This window comes from Euprymna scolopes, chromosome 13 (assembly GCF_053919585.1).
Source record: "Euprymna scolopes isolate OS-2025 chromosome 13, ASM5391958v1, whole genome shotgun sequence".
NCBI classification, from domain to species: domain Eukaryota; kingdom Metazoa; phylum Mollusca; class Cephalopoda; order Sepiida; family Sepiolidae; genus Euprymna; species Euprymna scolopes.
The window spans coordinates 68,917,726-68,931,178 of record NC_136494.1 but is presented as its reverse complement, the minus strand read 5'-3'; positions in this window follow the sequence as shown (position 1 = coordinate 68,931,178).

Sequence of the window (13,453 nt, the reverse complement as noted above, 5' to 3'; positions counted from 1 at the left end):
GGTAAAGTGAATTGTTATTATATGTCTGTGTTATCAAATGTCGTGACATACACATCTCATATCCACAATGTGAATCTACATCTCATATCTACACTAAGACTGTCTGAACACTATCTCCTCACTAAGAGATTCCTCCATCAACACTTCCATGTAATAATGAACTTTAATATATATGAAACATCATAACACGAACAATCTCTCTTACAACAACATCTATCTCAATTATAAACTCTCTCTCTATTTATATATATCTCACTAATGTGTTAATGTCTCTATATCTCCCATCTCTCCTTACAACATGAACTCTCCTAAGACTGTCTCTTCATCCCTCCTAAGACTCACACTTCTCACAAAGAACAAAATAATAATAATAATAATAATAATAATAATAATAATAATAACAACAACAACAACAACAACAACTATATAACACTCAACTGTAGGGCGTTTGCACACGACCTCCTTGGCCGCCTGCCAATCTCTGACTGCCGGGCACCAGTACTTGTTACCGAAAGTGACGTCACCAGAGAAAGTGATGTCATGAGATATTCCATTAATCCCATGGAGGGGCGTCTCAAACAAATATTTATGTTCAGTCATCATGGCAATACAATTAACAATCCGCTTTAGTCAATTCCGGGGGAACAAAAATAAACTTTTCTATTACTGTTTTTTGTTATAACTTATATTAAATAAATTTGAAGTAGGATTCGAGTGCCCCCTTCCCACGGTAAAATAATGTCATCATGTCACAATTTTGCTAAGAATATATATTCCAAAATTCATAATAATTTTTTTCATTAATTTGAAAGATTAATTACAAATTAATAGAAGTACCTAATTGATATATATATATATATATATATATATGATGAAAATATATATGAAAAGAAATATATATATGATGAAATAATACATCTATATATATATATATATATATATATATATATATATATGATGAAAATAATGGGAATAGTATTCCGACAAAATAGAGAAATAAAAAGGAACAAACCGTATTATGTGTTCATCAACGTTTCGTCTTTAAGGAAGTCTCGAAATAAAGACGAAACGTTGATGAACACATAATACGGTTTGTTCCTTTTTATTTCTCTCTCTCTCTCTATCTCTCTCTCTCTCTCTCTCTCTCTCTCTATATATATATATATATATACACCTATTGTTTATACCTACTGATATTAGTGTTTCATGCTTTCGCAATAATCAGTGTAGAAGGTGACGATTCCTGTCGGTCAAGATAATCGAACCTAGCTATGAAATCGCCTATGACTTTACTTGCTAAACCTTTAGCCCGGGGGCTCTAAACAATTGCCATGCGAATAAAAGTAATTAAAAACTTGTAAACGCCAAATTTGGCCGTAGACAGTAGACAGTCTAGAGTGTTCAAATGAATGGATGCCGTGAAAGTCGCATTAACTTTTTATTTCCGAGACAGTGCCCATCCTTAAATATTCTTAAAGGATTTTGATAATTATAATTATAAGCCACTAGTGTTTCCTGCTTTTGCAATCATCAAAGTAGGTGATAATTCTTACCGGTGTTGTATGTGCTCTCCGCTTATCTCGGCATTGTTTCCTGTCGTTCTGTCTATTTCCGTGCCACTGGAATCAAGCAGTGCCGACGTAGTAGAGGTGCGGGTGGAGATTGAGCAACCCATGCTTGACAGTTACACGCAACACAGAGATGCTTATAGGTTGTATCCATTGTTTCAATGATAATTTAATGCGGAATCCAAGGAAGTGATTTTTGTAATTATTTAGTTCCGCAAATGTAATGAAAACTTCCGCAATCATTGACATAGCCTGCCCTTTCGATACGAGACTGCAAAAGAAAAATAACATGAAAAAATATCAACATCTAGAATGAGAATTAGACTCTGGAAATGTGAAAGACTTGCAAGTTAGGAACGGCAAACAGCTGGAGCAACTGAAGTCAAAGAAAAAAAAACAACAAATAACTAAAAACATCTAAAAGTTGAGACACTATTAAATACTACTACTACTACTACTACTACTACTACTACTACTACTACTACTACTACTACGACTACTATTTTTTTACACGGTGGCCACCACTTATTAAGGCCCAGAAGCCACTCAGGGATAAGGGTTATTGCAAGTACAGTACATTAGTGTGGAGATTTAATAAAATGTCTACTTAAGGGGACGGTTCATCAGGAATTTGTTTACGTTGGACTTGAAGACACCCAGGTTGTAGTAAGGTGGGAAGCAGGCGGACGGAACAGAGTTCCACAGGCGTACACTTCTAAGAAAGAAGCTTTGTTCATGGAATCTACGTTTTGATTTAGGCACAGATAAAGAATGGGGGAAATTTTGACAATGGAAATAACGATAAAACAAGGATAGGCTTGCAACGTCTCTTCTGTGGGAGAGAGGTTGCAGGGAAGAGAAAAGCGCATCCCCCACTAAGCCATGAAGCCTATTTTGTACTCTGTCAAGGCAAAATAGGCTGTTTTTAGCAGCTCCTGCCCAGATATGGCAGCTGTATTCCATCCTTGGACGTACTTAGCTTTTATATAGATAGAGAATTGCATCAGTAGTGAGATATTTTCTGGAGTGGTAGAAGGATCCCACCATGTTTCCAGCAACCTTGGCAACAGACTTGATGTACATGTTCCATTTCAGATAAGGAGTAAAGGTCAAGCCCAGAAGCTTGTCAAAACATGGGGCTTCTCCTAGACGAGAGACATCCATTTCAATTGATGCCAGATGGGGATCAGAGCGTTGATGATGTAAAGATACAGTTTGGTTTTAGATGCATTAAAGGTAACCAGCCACGTCTTCCTCCACTGAACCACGCGCTCGAGATCAGAGGAGAGGGAACTTTGTCATTTACAGCCTTTGATGTGTTGCCGTAGATGGTCGTGTCATCAGCATAGATGTCAACGAATGATTTAAGTATGTGTTTAGGGAGATCATTGATGTAGACCAGGAAGAAAGTTGGGCCCAGGATGGACCCTTGAGGGACTCCAGCATTAATACTGCAGGCCTCTGATTTTTGTCCATCAACCACTACTCTTATGAGCTTATCAGAGAGAAATGATTTAATGATAGAGAAAATATTTCCAGTTATACCGTAGCTGGAAATCTTGTGAAGTAGGCCTTTATGCCATACCTTGTCGAAGGCATTTGATATGTCAAGAGCAATTGCCCTAGAAAGGAAGCCTTTGTCAAGAGATTCACTAATCCTATGAGATATAAGCGTTAGCACATCCGCGGTAGATCTTGCAGAACAGAAACCATATTGCATGTCACTAAGAAGGTTATTTCTGCTGAGATGGTTGACTACAATTGTATGCGACTAAACTACAGAAAATTAACAAATGCCAAAAGAAAAAAAAATTAAAAGATTTAAGAGATAAGGTCAGTAAATCCATTAGTATGTAAAATGATTAGTTGAAAATAACTAAAAATGCAAGGTAAATCTGTGTCAACTTCAGGAACTCGACGTGACGATTGTGAGACTATAGGAATAAATAGAAACCGATATAACATCAGATGACTCTTTTTACATGGTTATCACCACTTATCAAGGCCAAGGGGTCACTTGAGGATAAAGGTTAAAGTGTGTACAGTAGTCAATTGGACAATATAGTAATTGTCAGTAGAGGAAATTCAGTAAAGTTGTTAAGGAGAACTGCTTATCAAGAACTTGTTTACATTGGACTTGAAGACAACCATATCGTTGTCAGCTGGAAAGCAGGAAAACGGAAGACAGTTCTACAGGCGTGCATTTCTAAGAAATAAACTTTGTTCATGGAATCTACGTTTAGGTTTAGACACAGATAAAGAGTGGTGGCAATTATAGATAGTGTTTTCAGCTAAACGAGTGTTTCTTGTGAAAGTTTGGCGAGGGGGGCATAGACTCAAATAAGAATGTATAAAGAAAAAGAAGATTACGTTTGGGTACACGTGATTATCAATATCCCCTGTCCTCTTCGTCTTGCTGGTAAGTTATTCTGAAAGAAGATAGAGTGGAATAAACCTGATGTGTTTTTCTACATTTTTGTCTCGACTGAGTCCTTTTTATAGTATAAATAGCGAGATTTGATTTCGGGAACACAGACCCTCAATCTGGAAAGATCACAAAGGATCGAATACAAGGAAAATATGTAGCTCCCAAGACATAAATACAATTAGCTAATTTGTTTCCGTGACGATTAAAACAATATTTTGTTTTTATTTTGCATGTATGACATATTGTGGAAACGCAACGATATAAGCTTGGGAAAACATGCTTTAATCGAAGGAATAACTTAGTTGCTTGAAATGTAAAAACAAAAACAAAAACACATTCAAAGCCGAAATAGTTCAAACGAAAACACGACAAAACCCAATTGCTTTACTAGATTAATTTTGTATTGAGTTTTGTATTTTTAATTTTAAATGGCTTACAAAAAAAGACACCTAATTGATCAATATTATATCCTCTCTAGTTATTTACAACTTTTCCAACGTTCAACGAGATGTTCAAAATTTTGTATAAATAATAAATAATAAAAAACAACAAAAAAACTAATTTAATATTAACTTTAATAATCTGAAAATAAATAGAAATTAACTAAAATAAATCAAAAGAAAATAAATTACAAAATGATTCAAAGATGGAATTCACGAAAAAAAATAAATTCCTAAATTTGGAAAAGAAAGCATAAAAATACTCACAACTTATTAGGTTGATGCAAAAACATATTTTTTTATCAGATATGTAAATAAAACAACAAAAAAACAAACAAACGTTATTTTTGCACCAACCTAATATTTGCTAGCCCAATATTTAGTTTAATGACTATAATATCGTGATTTTACTTACTAGTGATACTCCATATCTATCTATCCTGATTAGGTTGGTTGGTTGTTTTGTTTTACGGCATATCAACCCGTTTCAGGTTATTTAATGCCGAATCTGGTGATTTTGAAGAACGATTTTTTAATATAGTATATTTGTTTTTTTAAGTCATATTTATTTAACCCATAGTTGGGACCCTAACAGGTGCTACCACTCTGGGTCAGAGTGGACCTGGGAGAAATGGCAATTAAAGGGTGGCTCCACACTCCCTAAGGCCTGCAAGCTGTGGCATCACTATCGGATATAGTTTAAGGTCATATCCAGGACCCTATCTATCCTGAGACAAATGAAAGAGATGTACTTGACAAGAAAAACTTGTATTTTACCTGGAGAGAGCTTTTGACGAAGTGGCAGGAAAGGGGTTTCCGGCAAGTTTTGCGAAAACTAGGCACAGATGAGTGGTTGATGAAAGCTGTTCATCGACAGCTTTTATGTTAAAGTAGGAATACATCAGTGTTCTATTTTGTCTTAGAAGCATTGCCTAGAGAGTTTCCTACGAGTTTTTCGAACGAGATCTTGTGTGCTGATCATTTAATACCTGTCTAGGGAATAATAGAAACTCTAATTAAGTTAAAGACTTGGGCGGATGCCATGGGAAGTTAACATTTGAGAGTTAATGTTTCCAAAATTAAATTGATTGTCTGCAATTATAGTGTTGGAAAGTCCTCAGACATAATAGTTCTAATGGTCAGTTTGGGTGCAAGTATTTTTGGTAATACTTACAGGCAGTGAGTACACAATAAATGCAGTAAAATTGCTGGTAGGTTGATAACATGTTTGCGTACAATAAGTATAACTCAGTAGACATGAATAGAAATTTAGATACGGAGAAAATAAATGTGGATGGTGAATCTATCAAGGTTGTTCAGAAGTGTGCTTACTTCGGTGATATCATTGGAGCACAATGAGCAGGTGCTAGTGAGATTGCAAGAATTAAGAAAGAACTGGGCTATTTTAAGGAGTTTATATTATTAGTATCCTGCAGAGCGTTACCACTCCCGACCAAGGGAAAAGTCTATCTATACGCAGTTCAATGATGTAGTAAGTGAAACCCGGACAATGAGAAATGAAAACATGCGTTTCACGGAGAAACATGAAATAAGAATGATACGCTAGGTGTGTAATATGAGTTCTAAAGACATGCTTAGATCTCTTGGCATCAATGGAAGGTTAAATGACGACCGTATAGGGAGATTAGTGCAAAACAAGAGACGCCGAATGTATAGCTATATTAGACGAGAGTTTTAGCATATAAAAGTATTGAGATAGTAGGCTCAGTTCACAAGTGAAGACCAAGGAAAACATAGAAAGAAGTATAAAGGATGGACTTGTGAGAAAAAGGAATGATTAAAGACATTGCTAGATGTAACAGCGTGGACGGCTATATGCAAATGCATGCGAAATGACGTCATTGGTAGAGCAAAGAAAAGAATATAAAAAGGAGAAAGAGGACGATCACAAGACGTGGAGCACGGAACGATGGAACGTTCGGAACCACGTGAAAGGCATAAATGTTGCTCGAGAAGACGAACACGTGCTAATGAGAGAATAGGGAAATAAACGTAGTAGTACAACCAAAACGTGAGTTGAAGTTTTTTTCTATTCTTTGTCGCCTTTGCGACTGAGGTTACAACGTGTGTTGGATCTCCGACAACGTTACATAGATATAGATTAGTTTGAAAGTCAATTTCGAAAAAAACGTATTATTTGGATTTTTCGGACTATTTTCGTCTTGAGTGTAATTTTCACAACGTTTCGGTCGATCTAACCCCCAACATTCTTCATTCTTCTTTTTCTGTCGAACTCGGGAATCTTTCTGACGACCATTGGGAATCGGAACGGAATTTTGAATGGAACCGTTTATTTAATCTACGAAGATTCAGCCATGATCGGGTAGAAGTCCTAAGTAATTCGCAAATGTATTGAATTAATTAGGACTTCTACCCAGTCATGGCTGGCGGAATGTGAGTTGATTAAAATTCCGTTCAAAATTCGGACCGAAAGATTCCTTAATTCAACAAGATACAACTGAAGAAGGTCGGCGATTACATCGACAGAAAATAACATTCAAGATAAAAATAACAGTCAAGATGATAACAGTAGCTTAAAGAATCGAAATAACACGAATAAATCTTCATCTAACAAATTCAGAGACGTATTATCAATTTTGAAACAAACACAGCAATAATATGATGATGATGAACTGGAGCCAATGGTGGCGATTCATGAAGAGTGACGTAGCTGGTCAGTAATGACCATTCCGTCATAAGGAAGGAGGAATCGTTGATAATGATGTTAATGATGCTGATGATGCTGATGATGATTCTAATCGAAGATTGTTTTTGCCATTTAGAGGATTAGAGATATTGATTTTATTTGTTAAACTAATAAAATTACCTGCGAAAAGTTTAGTATTTTATTTTCTTAGGATATCTTTTAATAGCAACCATTTAATATTTAACGGTGAAAAAACAACCGTTGAAATATTTTTGTTGTAGTTTAGTTTTAATTAAATTTATGAAATAAATAAAATATAAGAATTGTGATTAAGAAAATCTAGCATCTAACATTGATTTATTAACTGTAACAATCAAGTAATAATTATTTTATGGATTGTTAGCTCTTCCTACGCGGTGTTACCCGACAGTACCAACTAGTACAATTTCAGAAATATTTTGTAAGCTTCTAAATATCGACAGGGAACGTTGCGGGTTGCAGTAGCAGCAGCAGCAGCAGCAACAGCAACAACAACAACAAATACTATGTTGCGACTTGTTCGCCGAGTGTAACTTAAAGGCAACACGGCCACAGTTTACTACTTTCTAAAGTTAACATAGTATGGGGCATTTTTGAAATCACCTTTTCTCTGTAGTCCTAGGGGGTCCACTCTCCCAAGCTTTGCCTCCCGGCTTTCAGGGGGGGAGTAAGTTTGTTGCTTACTGTATGAGGCGCCCCTACCAGAGAATACCGACGGGACTGCCCATGCATTTTTTTTGCTTGGCCAGATAGTTCCACTTTTCGGAGCTCTGGTTTGACCTTTATCATTTTTTTTCCCTGTATTGCATCTTTCTGTAGTAGGACGGAATAAATACTAACTGGGAAGTTACTTCTCTCTTGACTACAAAAAGATATGACACAAGCATGGAAAATGAGCGGAATAAGCTAGCGCCCCGAAATTAGGAGCACTCTGGCCTCCTAAAAATAACCTGGGCCATCCTGCTGGAATTTCTCGGTCACGCTATTTCAAGATGTCAAAAATAAACTAATTTCACCCTAATTCCACCCCAAAGAGAAGAGGCAAGGCTTAGGAAAATGGAACTTTTAGGGCTACTCAGAATAATACTTCAGCCCTACAAATATAAGGCCAACAAAATTGTTCAGTTTAGCCAGACTGATTAAGAACGGTTCCTCGATTGGTATATACCAGTTTCACGTCTCTCTGGAACAATGCTGCAAAGGAACCTCTTTCCTTACCGATTAGAGCTTCCCTGACACCCTGCCTCTCTCCCTGTCCACATAATGCACCTAAAACCCTTTAAAACAATCCCAAAGAAACTGAAATTTGAGAAATAGCTATTAATTGAGTTTTAATAGTCATTTTATATCGGATCAGAGGTATCTGAATTTTCACCAAAGGTTTCAAACAGCTTTTGTCTACCGCATACAACTAAATTAAACTAAATATAGCCGACATCACACACCATTGCACCTACTCGCTGTTTTCTCAAAATTAAAAATGATCGGTTAATTAGTTAAAAATTGAATCCAGTACATATTAATATATGCACATACCTACGTGTGTATAAATAGAGCTAATGTATAGTTAAGACTCTATCATAGAATCCAATTAGAATATCGGTTAATCTAATAAATTTTGAAAAAATAAACACCTATGTTATATTATATTCCTAGTTTTATTCATGCTTCTAACATAAAAAAATTTTGATAATTCAATTACAATATATTTCATATTTACGACTGAAATTAATTCATCCACGGACACATGTTTCATCGTTTATGATCACCGTAGCTGAACCTAGCGAGATGGTGAATCGTAAACGACGAAATACGTATCCGTGGATGATTTAATTTTTAATGTATGTCGCTCCTAATCTGCGGACATCACATTGGTGAAGAGAAATTGTTCTTAACTAGGATTCAGGCAAAACGCACGTTCGCCTAAATAAGTGGATTTGCTCAGAATTATGGCAAACAAATTATATATATATATATATATATATATATATATATATATATAAGTGACGGTTGTGTAGTTCCAACGAGAGAAAAATGTATATGTGTGTATGCCTGCGTACGTATGCGTGTGCATGTGTATATGTACATGTATGTATATGTATATGTGTGTGATTGTGTGTGAATGTGTGCTATACATGGGGAAAGAAAGTCATAAAAAAACATAAAACCCTTCACCAAATGGACCAAAAGCCCCCTCCTTGAAATTAACTCTGACCGGACACTACCAACACTTAGTATTGGAGACAGAATGTTTGAGACCACATCGCTCTGAAAAACACATTTAGTATCAGCAGATGTAACAATAACATTTCAAACTCCCATTTAAAAAAAACAAAACTTTTCACGAAAATATCTGAAGAAAGCAAACCAAAGCTTGAAACACGTTATAAAAATATCTATTATCTATCTATATATCTATAAAAACAGAGATGTGTGTGCCACAGACGATTTCTGATTGGTTAATCCAATAATCACATCTCCTAAAAAACTATGGTTCGTAGGCTCTTAACTTTACCATAAAATATTATAGCTTTATTTATTGTCCATCTTGGAAGGGTTTAATTTTTTCCTAACTTGCGATTTACAAATTACAAAAATACGAAACTTACAATCTAACAATCGAACCTCCGACATCACGGCCGCCATTATGAAACTAAACTAAAAAAAAAAACGCGCGTTCACTCGTGGTCTTTTCATTTCGGGTTTGGGTACTTGTGCAGTTTTCCATTGACATAAAAAATGGAAATATTTTAAAAAAATATATATTGTACGTACTCGTCATGGGATAAAGTTTTCCTACAGAAAAAATCACGTAATTTCATCAAGTAGTTATTTTTTTATAGCGAAAAAAGAAAAAAATCAACGCTACAAGCGAGTAATTATTAATTCAGCTATCTTGATTCTTAACCAAACAGAAAGTTCAAGTAGGGGGATTTCCCTTTCTTTTTTTTTTGATAGCGAGGCCAAATTTCGCGAATTTGGCCTTTTTTTAAAGCAGTTTGGCCTTCAAAATTTCTGTTTGGCCTTTTTCTTTACCGATGAAATAAAAAAAAGCAAATAAAAACAACGCAATAAAACTTTTAAAAATACGGCACACTTTTGTTGTTCTTGTTTGTTTTTTTTGGTAATTTTCCTTATTTTTTATTTTTTCAAGATAATACTATTAAATGGACACTATTATGCCAAATTAGCCCCCCCCCCAAAAAATGCACAAAAATTCGAGATTTAAGGTTTTGACGAGATAATTTAGCGAATTGTCCGGACTATTGCGAGATAACCATCCATTAGTTTTTCCTGAAATTTTGCCACAAATTGTATTTCAATACATAGATGTGCATAGTAACAACATTTTTTGCCGAAAATTCCCGTTGCGTCCCCAGATTTCATCGGTGAAGAAAAAAGCCAAACAGAAATTTAGAAGGCCAAACTGCTTTAAAAAAAGGCCAAATTCGCGAAATTTGGCCTCGCTATAAAAAAAGGGAAATCCCCCTACTTGAACTTTCTGTTTGGTTAAGAATAAAGATGGCTGAATTAATAATTACTCGCTTATAAGACTATCAATACACACAAAAAATTTAGATTTATTTTTGGGTAAAGTTCCCCCGGGTTTTCCTTTCACTTGAGTAAATAATGGTCTTTTGTTATATATATGGCGTACTATTATCCTTATATATATGATGTTTATGTTTATATATATATATATATATATATATATATATATATATATATATATAAATGATAGTGTCTGTGTGTGTCTGTGCGTCTGTGTGCATTTCCCTATGCTAAAACTCTGTCAATTTTAAGCCTACAGATTCGAAATTTGATATACAGGGTACTGAGATTTGGGAAAATCGATGTGATAGGTTTTCGACAGAAATTTGGCGATTAAGTGGTCAATATTCAACGATTTGACCTTTGAGAACTCTACCAAACTCTTCCTACAATTTTGGGTCCAAACAGTAAACACGTGATATTTTAGATATAGATTCCTTGGACATGGATCTAACTTATTAACTTTACTTGATCCCTAAACAATAAATGTTAAGAGGTCATAATAAGGGTCAAAGTTTAAAAAAATTGACCGTTTTTTTTCTCAGCATTAACCTCAAAACACCTGGGCAACGCCGGGCACCGATTGCTAGTTTTAAAATAAAAATAAAAAGGCTAAAAATAAAACACAATTGTTGGTGGCTACACTCTTTTAAATATAAATATAAATATATATATATATATATATATATATATATCTTTAATTAGGATTCAAGATTTTACCTAAAATTTGGTCAATATATTCCTATTACTATTCTAAATTATATTAGGAGCAGTAATTACAAAATCAAAGTTTAGAAAGTTTATATTTTAGGAAAAATATGAATTAACAAACGCAAAAGTATTGGATACACTTTTAAAAATTTCTTTTTCTGAAATAAATTTAAATGACTTTTGCTTAGCGTGTTGCAATAATGCAAACGAGTTATCACTAACCAATCAGAGAGCTTTATATTAAAATAATTTTATAAAATTCTTCCAGTTTGGGCCCACTCCTTCAAGTCAACCAGTTAATTTATAAAAATTCCTAACACTAAAGAGTTGTCAATAGACATTCATAAAAAAATACTTGATTAGTACAAACAAGGAAAAGAGTATCGAATAATATCAAGGGAACTTAATCTACTACTTAGTATAGTTGGAAACGTTATTAGAATGTTTAAAAACCCTGATGAAGCAGTTGCAAATCTTCCAAGATGTGGTCGGTCAAGGAAATTAAACGAAAAAAAAAATCACGGTGGGTAAGCAGAAAGGTACAAAAAAACTTTTCTTACTCGTGGTGAAATTCAAACCGACCTCAGAGAAGCTGGGATTAATGTGAGCAAGGATACAACCAGTAGCGTTCTAAATCGTGCAGGCTTTGTATCAAGGTCCTCAAGAAAAGTTCCATTATTGAAGCTTAAACATGTCAGATCACGTTTGAATTATGTTAAAACATAAAAACCCAAACGTTTGAATTATGATAAAACATACCAAAAGAATTTTGGAACAAGGTAATCTGGTCAGACGAAAGAAAATCGAAATTTTTGGAAGAACACACAACAACGCATGTATGGCGTAAAAATGGCACCGCCTATAACAAAAAGAATACCATTCCTACGGTAAAGTTTGGCGGTGGTTCGATTATAGTATGGGGATGTTTTTCAGCCAAAGGTACTGGTAAACTAGAAATCATCAATGGTAGAATGAATGGACATATGTACAGGGAGATTTTGGGAAAGGGACATAATAGCAATTTCGTGTTTCAGCAGGACAATAATCCCAAGCATACTGCCAAACTAACCAAAGAATGGCTTAGAAATAACGGAATTGACGTTCTTATTTGGCCCAGTCAGTCTCCAGACCTCAACCCAATTGAAAATTTGTGGAAAATATTGAAGATCAATGTTCACAAGAAGAATCCACAAAATATTCAACAACTAGAACAGTTCTGCAACGAAGAATGGCGCAAAATACCTGTATATCTTTGCAAAAAACATGTGTGCAACTAAAGAAAGCGATTGGAAGCTGTTGAACGCAATAAGGGCTATTCAACCACGTATTAAACTAATGTATCCAATACTTTTGCGTTAGTTGATTTATATTTTTCCCTTAATATAAACTTTCTAAACTTTAATTTTGTAATTACTACCCCACATATTAGTTAGAATAGTAATAGGAATATACTGGCCAAATTTTAGGTAAAATCTTGAACCATAATTAAAGTTATGAAGAAAAATGTAATGTATCCAATACTTTTGCGTGGCACTGTATATATATATATATATATATATATATATATATATATATATATATATATATATATATATATATATATATATATAAACAGTCTCCTTTCCATTTCTTTCACGTTAATAGCTATTTTAATACAACATCATAGAAATGAAATTATCTTTAGGACTAAATACTTCATTCTATTCAGACGATGTTTAAAATTATATGTTTTGTCTATTTCATTATATTAATACATTTATTACTTCTTGAATTTTGGTGTGTGTCTGTCTGAATTCAAAACTATACTATAACTAAACTTTAAAGCTCAATTCAGTTTACTATAGTATTACAGAATAATGTTGTTCATTTGAGGGTGTAGTATCGGTTCTGATATCATGATAATATTCTCCCACGGAACATCACCTCCTTTTTTAGAGGGGTTGTGTAATATTTTGTTGGTTTTTGGCAGCATCTTCCGTAATACTGTCTCTTTTTTTGGTTAGTATGATATTTTTCAAGGCATCCGTCTTGCTTTGGGGGTAAATTT